A 9,230-nucleotide genomic window follows, 5' to 3' on the forward strand; every position below is an offset into this window, starting at 1 on the left:
TGTGCGGCCAGGTGTCAGTAAATTGGCTTGTCCCTGAATACAATAATGCCACCACTAGGTTTGTAGCAGCCGGCATGATGTGCGCACGGCATGACATAGGTGAAACTGCAAAGGTACCTGTGAAAAGTGCAGCCCGGCCAGATTACCCGTCCCAGCGACTGCAGAACATACAACTACCCGAGGTAGAAGTGTATGACAAAGTGCTCATGTGTGTAGACCTGTTCTCGGGGGGCTGAAGCCCGGCCTGTATTTTTCCCACTGCAGACCTTGAGTGTAAGTGACGGGGGGAACAATGTTATCCCAAGTATTGAACTGGTGTTTGTACAATGATAAGATGTCAGCAGTTCTCTAGACATTGTCCCAAGGTTAGTTTGTTTAATAACTGTATTTAAGAAGGGTTGTGGGAATATTAAATACTGAGGTTGTTTTATGTAAAGTTCTGGACCAGCCTTAGCACTGGACTATTAGAGTCATGCGTCAGATAAAAGGTACAGAAGTGGAATATTCCCATTAGAAAACATTTTTATTTGTTTATTTTTTATTTTTGTTGTGAAAGGGAAATTTTAGAGCAGAGAATTCTGTGCAGTGTATACGTGTATGTATAGATATGTATATAAAGAAGAAGAATCAATTTGTAAGTTTTAGTTACTGACCAGTGTGAACGTTTGATGTAAAGATGCTATTTGTTAATGTTTTTCTTCAAATTAATTATTTGATTAAGATCAATTAATGTTTATACAATGAAAAAGCTTGTTCTCCACAGGAAGAGTCCAACTGGGAGCGGAAGGCGTGAGAACCAGATTCTGACAGAATGTGGATGGATAAAGGAAGGTAAACCGGTACCACCCAAGGCACTCTTGATGGCTTTTGCATTGATGGTGTATGACCTCACATATGCCCCAAGACTGCAAGGATCGATTTGGTAAGATCTAATTGGTATGTCCCAGGCCTTACAGCTGTTGCTGCTAAATTCTGTTAGAGCTGTTTGATTTGCCTACAGAACAGTCCTGGCAGACCGGTGCCAACCTTATCATACCCGCCTCCCACGAAGAGAACCGACCTTGAGAGGCCTTCCCAGGTAGAACGAACCAGATTAGAGTAAGAAAAATAGGTTTAAGACGCTTGTCAGATAAACATGTGGAATCTGTGTATCTTTCTGTGAGGTGGAGATGTTCCAGGCGATCAGCTGAGATCAAGGTACAAATCCTGCTGAAAGAGTATCACCAAGTGCAAATGAAATGTACCCAGTAATCACACATCTTCTAGGTGCCCTGTCCATTGTAACAGAGAAGTTTTTCCATATATATATATATATATATATATATATATATAAAGGTGTTTGATGTTGTTTAAGGGCCTGACATTATTGTATGTACTTAGGACAACATTTATAATGTATGAGGATGATGTTATCACCAGATTAGTATTTATTTTAACAATTGCAAGAGTTGGGGGTCCCCAGCAAGTGCCAGTAAATATGAACTAAAAGACTTTTAACACGATGAACTCCATCACTGAGATGCGGCAGGCACAGCCTGAGCCAGTACAACGCGTTTATCATGAACTGACGGCAGTGTCACAATTCTAAGCAGCCGTGCAGACAAGTAACTTGCCAGAGGAAGAGTACAGATGCGGAGGGTTTGATAGTCATAATACAACTCCACTAATCCGCCTACGTGGGATCTCACCCCAGGCTCACAACATGAGGTGCTATGTACAGCCTGATGACGTAAACTAAAGGAGACGGTGTCGGACAGATGAGAAGGACCAAACCAAGTCCTGATGACATCAGCAAAGTAAAGACCTGAGTGAATCCGTCAGCAGGATCAAGTGTTTTGATAAGTAAGTGACCAGGAGGGGGTAATAATAACTCCCCCACTGGACACCAACGTAGTCTGACTCCACAATTGTGTGGGTTACCCTGAGGGTGACAGTCAGTGAAGAGCAGAAGACAGGAGAAGAGGAAGACGATGGTGTACAGGACTGGCAATGAACTGATGGGACCCGAGACCTGAGGGTGATAGCATGAGATTGGTGATAGCATTATGTTATTAGCTGAGGCCCTATTGTTTATAATGTCTGAAGTTTATAATTATAATGTGTGTAAATATGCCACGGTGCTGCAAATTACAATCTGAGGAGTTTTATGTGAAGGTGTGAGGTGAAGGTCACTGTGCTGCCCATGACCTGTCATATCTGCAGGGGTAAAGTCCCATTAGGACAGTAAGTGACAGTGCGACAATTATTACTGTTAATAAAAATGTAGACCGGATTAATATATATATATATTACAACCAGCAGTGGTCTGTAGATTATATCAAGACAACCATCCTGTATCCAGAGGAGAATAGGGAAAGTTAGGACCACTCCGACACCTTGGAAGTCCAGGTACAAAGGGGGGTTACTCATCAGGAGTAGCTCGTCTCAAGCTGGCGAAGAAATCCAAAACCCCTACCCGCCTGGTTCGAGTGGTCAGTGGTAGGTTGCTAGGCAAGACTCAGGGATAGAGTAATAATATTTTTAGGGGGGACTGTCAGGGATCATTACTATGTATATTGTCTGAAAAATATTATCCTCACATATATGTATATACATTTCAGTTCTTTGTGTAATATACTGATATATATAACAAGTTCTTTGTTCATGTCGGACACACCTATGGAAGACACCGCCCCCTGGAATGCAAAGAGGAGTGTGCAGAAGAATGTATAGGAAAAGTTACAGCTGGGGAGCGAATAGAATTTAAGCAAGTCACACATCTATAGGGAGGGGCATGTGTCTTCTCTGTGTGTGTTTCTTTGTTCTGAATAAAGTTCAGTTCCTCCTGGCTGACATTGAAGCTGTACCTCAGACATTTGTGTGGTGTACTTCTCTCCAGGCATGCCTTCAGCTTTCAATTTACAGAGGTGGTTATTCGGTGTGAAATACGGACCTGACAGAGTGAGCCGCTCTACAACTACAAGGTGGAACTGTGTGGCACCATCTATAGGGGGGACTGTGTGGCACCATCTATACGGTGGACTGTGTCGCACCATTTACAAGTGGGGCTGTGTGGCACCAACTACAAGGATGGGCTGTGTGGCACCAACTACAAGGGGGGGCTGTGTGGCAACATTTACAATGGAGTGGCTGTGTGGCAACATTTACAATGGGGTGGCTGTGTGGCACCATCTACAAGCGGGTGGCTGTGTGGCACCATCTACAAGGGGGTGGCTGTGTGGCACCATGCAAAAAGGGGGGTTGTGGCACCATCTACAAGGGGGGCTGTGCGTGGTGCTATCTACAAGGGAGGTTGTGTGTGGCGCTAGCTACAAGGTTGGCTGTGTGTGGAGTTATATACAAGATGGGGGCTGTGTGGCGTTATCCACAAGGGGCAGTGTGGTGCTATCTACAAGAGGTTGGCTGTGTGGCATTATCTACAAGAGGGGGGGGGGGTTGAAGAAAGAGAAGGGAGGTGGGACAGGGAGGAAGAAGACCGTGGAGGAAGCGCAGGCTGCCAAGGGAGACAGCTCAAGGTCCAATGAATCGTGAAGATATCAGAAGTGAAAACAGATGACGGCCACTTCAGAGACCACCGTTAAAAATGAGTGAGGGGGTACACTCACTCTAAAAGGGTGCAGTATGTGGAAGAGAATTGGAATGAAAGGGTTTTTCCCATCTTGGACATGTATGGCATATCTACAGGATATGCCATAAATGTCCAATAGATGCTGGTGCCAGCTGTAGGACCCGCAACTATCTCTAGAACATGGCCCCCTGAACCCATTCCTACCTTCTCTTGCTGCTCTCTGGCCATTCACTGACAAGGTGGTCGGGAGTACAGAAACAGCCGAGCTTGCTGACCTGCGCTGTTTCCATAACTCTCATAGAATTGAATGGGAGTTATGGAAACATGGCGAGCTACGTTGTTTCTGGAACTCAAAAGTTATCTTGTGAGTTAGTGGCCGTTGAACAGCAAGAGCAAGAGAAGGTATGATGGGAGTCAAGGGGTCCCGTTCTAGAAATTGGTGTGGGTCCCAGAGGTGGACCCGCATCTATCAGACATTTATGAGTATGCCATAAATGTCCAAGATGAGAAATGTCCAGTCTCCATTGCAATAAGGTAGATTGCAATGGAGTCTGGGCTACCTCCCTGTACAAATCCTTCAGGATTGGGGGGTTGACAGTGCTCTAAGGGTATGGATGTAGCCATCTTTATCTTGACTCTGGTAACTTGCTGCAGCGTGATATCACACAACAAAAGCCTTTGAAATGTCATTGGAAAAAGTCAAGATAAAGGATCTTGCCACTGTGTATTTAATGCATTAAAAGTCAAGATAAAGACGGCTACATCTGTATGTTCAGACAGGGTGGTTACGCTGCGTAAAAGCACACAGCGTATCCCCCTGGACGCCGCAGGGAATTGTGATTGGCTTCAGCGGTCACATGGGATGAAACATCACCCCAGGAGGCCGGCCTGGACGGGGAAGTATGGGTAAGTATAAGGTGTTTTTTTTTCTGAGTTGCAATTTTTGCAGCAGAATCGCAACATCCACTATTTGGTGCAGGTTTTAACTCCCCATCTAATTAAATGGGGAAAACCCGCAACAGAAAAGCAGCGATTCTGCAAATACAATGGACATGCTGCGGATTAAAAAACCGCACTGCAGGTCAATTTCTGAGCGGATTTTAAGCTTGTCATTTATGCAGCGTGTGGATGATATTTGTTCAAATCGTATCCACTTTGCTGATACTGTAATATGCTGCGAATTTTCCAAAACGATATCTCTTACGGAAAATCTGCAATATTTACGCTACGCTTCAACCCGGCCTAACAGTGAGGGATGATTGTTTTTGCTGCTTGTGTGTTGTTTAATTTTTTAATATATCTTTATGGGGTTAGAGCTTTGTTTTTCTGAACAGAGTTTCAGAGTTTAATGATAACACCAAAAGTCAATGACATTTCTCTACAAACGGGTTGTCTTCTGAACTTCTGCATTCACTTTCCTCTCTCTCTCTATATATCCTCCATACTGCTTCCCTGGCTCTGTTCTCCTTTGTATCTGTCCTTCTGTTATCTCTGTCACCCAGTCTTTCATTAAACCATTTATACACTTTATTGGCAAAAGTTATGAAGCAGCAAAGCTGAAATTTACAATACCAAAATAAGCCGAGATTGTTTTGATCATCCTAATGTGTCGCATACTGCTGGTAAAAGGTAATTTCCTGTAATCTTGATTAAATTGTTTTTCTGTATTCATTTCCATGAAAATATTGCTCAGAATTTTATCTGATGGGTCTGGATCTGAACTGTGTTTGTGTTGCTCTGTTCTCTTTTGTTATTTATTTAGTTATTTATTGTGTTCTGCCTCATCTGCTATTCCGTCTTTTACACTTCGAAATCCAGATGCTCTAATAGGGCATATGAACAGAGGTTGTCTTCTATAGATAGATATTGCCTTCAGGTCCATAATTCAGTCCTGTAAGGACTTTGTGTGCCATTACATCGGCACCTGGGTTGTGTGCTTTAGACAATCTCTTTTTGTTAGAAGGATTCCTCAACAATAAGCTGATCACAGGATGATCCGCTACTTCTACCAACAATGATGAACTGTAATCTATGGAGAAACCTGACAGCAAGTGTTCAATTTCCCTGCAACACCATCACTGGGGAAATAAAGCATTACACAGCTTCCATCAAAAATCAATGAGCAAATTAATGTTGTTGTTTTTTTATCATTTCCACTATTATTTCTGCTCAAGTATAGGACATGTCGTGAGTTTCATGCAGCAGACACATGCTGCGTGAAAAATACGGAATGTCTGAATGGCCCCATTGCCTTACATAGGTCCGTGTGACGCGCTTGATTTTCACGCGCATATCACGGACATGAATTACGCTCGTGTAAATAAGGCCTAAGTTAGGTGAGGGTCTGACCGCTATGACCCCACCATTGCCAAGAACGAATGGGCCCAAATTCCCATTCTCGACCGGAGAACACAACGAACATTCGCTTCCATTCTCTATAGTGATAAATGGGACACTCGAAATAGCCAAATAAGTTCACTTGGCTGTTTCCAATACTCATCACTATGGAGAGGGGCAGCACATGCTCATCCTGCTATCCAGCCAAGAATTGGGATTTGGGGCCCCTAGTTCTACGGTCATATATACCCCCACTGAAAATCTTTGTTCTACTAAAAGCTGAAAAACTATTTATACTATGTAGACTTGAAATGTAGTTTGAAAAGCTTCAGTTTCAAAGCTTGGAAACCTTTTAAGATGCTTTGGAATCGTAATCAGTATTGGCAGCTTTGTTATAAGATGAGAATTAGGGCACTTGATGTTGGTTATATATTCAAGTGCATGAGAAAAAATAATGTTTACTGTTGAGTAGATATTAACACACTGTGCAGTTGAGCAGTATGGTTTGTCACAGGTCTGTCTTGCATGTGTGGGTGGCATATGTCTCCAGCGGGTGGGTCCTCTCTTTGGCTTCGATAATATCTATACCCAATCTGATTTGTATTGAATTTGTTCTAATGGGTAATTAAATTACATTTTGTGTGTTGTGCTGACTGCAAATATATTAATACACAGATACATGTGTATGACCATTAAAAGCTATGTACCATTAAAACATTTTTATTAATAAAATTAATTTTAAAAAATCTATTAGTGTGTAGGTGCAACTTTCTAATTACTTTTTATTAAAAATACATATATATTTTTGAGAAACAGCTACTTTGTATCCTGTATACAGAGTAACTGTACCTTGCGCTGAGACCTGGAACCGTCAGGTCAGCGTAACTGACGTATTCAGTGTCAGCGGGTCCTGGGTGTCTCTGACATGCAGGATCGAGCTGTTACCGATCAGATCTGAGTTCATTACTTAGGCCCCATGCACACGACCGTAAAAAATCTCCGTAATTGCGGACCGCAATACGGTCCACAATTCTGGACCCGTTCAGTTCTATTGGCCGCAGACACCTTTCCGTATCACTACGGAGGGGTGTCCGTGGCGTAGAACTGTGCTGTGAATTATGGAGCATGTCCTACTTTTTGTATTTTACAGGCCGTGCTCCCATACCTTGCGGCCCGTGATTAAGGGTACGGCCGTGTGCATGAGGCCTCAGATGTGATCGATAACAGGTGGATCCCCCATGTCAGAGCCACGAAGGACCCACTGACACTGAACTGACGAATTCAGGTCTCAGTGCAAGATACAGCTGCTCTGTATACAAGATACAAAGCAGCTGTATCTCAAAAAGTAAAAATTATTTTTAATGTATTTAGAAAGTTACACAAAACACACTGATACACATTTTTATTATTATTAATAATAATAAAAAAATGTTTTCAAAGCTATACATAGCCTTTAAGTCAATTACTTAATTTCCAAACTTATGGATAAATTCTGAAATTGCGCATATAGAATATTTTACTGTTTTTCAAAGTGTTTCTATCAGACGTGTAGTCATTTTATTCCTCTTAAATCTAGCCGACATAATTACCTACCCGGCCTTTATAGGCAATTGAGGAAGATTATAGCAGCGGCGTTGTATTTCCGTATTGTATTTGTACCCCATGTGGTACGTTCGTATTTTCCTCCAGATAAAGAACCAAATCATTACTAGGGATTAAAACCTGAGATCTGACAATGCTGCTAAATCAAGTTTTCCTTCCAGTATAGTAATAATATTTTTTTCTCAGCCTATCTTCTGCCATGCTCTTGTCTGAAAGGAGTGGGCTCATGTATGAAAACAATTCTTAGGAGTTGCTAAAGAACTCTGCTGTCATCGCCGCATGCTCTTCTGACAAGTTCAAACACAGTCTTGGAGAGTCCAAGTTAACGTCTTCAACCGATGCTTAACGGGTGCGTTAGGGGAGCTCCTTCATTCTAACAAACAGTGGGAATTTGTGAGCACTGATATGTCAGAAAATAACTAAAGGTTGCGCAGTTTTATGACTACATTACCTCAACTTTTCATTAGTTGCTCATTTGACTGCAAAGTCAGCCAAGGACATGCAATGTTATGTACATATAGAATAAAGGACCTTGCATCTGCAACTGAGCAGATCTTAGAAGGTAATGGTTCTCCTTGCGGAGATCCAGCTGGTGCAGAGTCTTACCTGAAAACAAATGGGGCATCGCTGTCATGAACCATCCCAGAATCTGTAGAAAAAATTCTCCGGGAGAGGCCCACATTTACAAAGAAATTCACGCCAGTATTTGGCATAAATTGCGCTGTTAAAATGTCGCAAATGATGACATGCAAAATTTTAGCAGCAAACTTTGTGACTTTTCTTGTTGCTCGCCAAATTTAGAAAATGATTAGGAAAGTAAGCCTGGTCTCCAAGGGGATCTAGTTCAGGCCAGATTTTTTAAGTAGAATAGATAGAAATGGTACAAATTTTGGCGTAAGTCCGCGTGTGCTCTTGCAGGCATACATTTCCTTTTTTTAAATTGGCCACGGTAGGAGGGATGAAAACCAAAAGCTACTGCTCACCTTACGGATTCCTGTCGTTTCAGCGGTTCTGATCTTCCCCGCCACTGTGTATTGACATAACTGCAACAATGATGTGCCTGTATACCCACATGATCGCCTGCAGCCAATCACTGGTCTCAGTGGGTATACGGCACAGGATCGCTGAGGCCAGTACTTGGCTGCAGGCATCACGTGGGTATATAGATACATCATCGCTGCAGCTATGTCAACAAACAGCGGCGGGGAGAAACGGAGAGGCTGCACTGGAACGACGGGGATCTGTGAGGTGAGTAATGGCTCTTTTTTTGCGTCCCTCCTATCTTGGCCAATATTTTAAATAACTTGGAAAGCCCCTTTATGAGGTGTGCACCTTTTAATACATTTGGTACAGATCACTTTAAATACCTACTTCACTTACACTGGCATAGAAAATGCCAGACTTAGTAAATGTGGGCTAGAGATTCTGTAGCCACTCTCTGTTCTGGCTAATTGACGAAAGTCCTGGACTAGGGACCCCTGCCTATAAACTCAGAGGTCCACAATATATCTTCGTGTTTTTTTGGTAATTTGTGATATTTATTTTTTTTGGAGCATTTTACTCCAAAACAATGTCTTGTCTGCTGTGTAACATATTTATTAACAATTTGCACTTGAATTCAGTGCCATTTGCGGCATTAACGTCAGTTGTAAAAGTGGGGCGAAAAGTGGATGTGGCTTACTGCTTGGCCAGGATTCAGATTAATTTTTGAAATGTGACTTTT

The sequence above is a fragment of the Rhinoderma darwinii genome, chromosome 3, assembly GCF_050947455.1.
Source record: "Rhinoderma darwinii isolate aRhiDar2 chromosome 3, aRhiDar2.hap1, whole genome shotgun sequence".
In the NCBI taxonomy this organism is placed as follows: domain Eukaryota; kingdom Metazoa; phylum Chordata; class Amphibia; order Anura; family Rhinodermatidae; genus Rhinoderma; species Rhinoderma darwinii.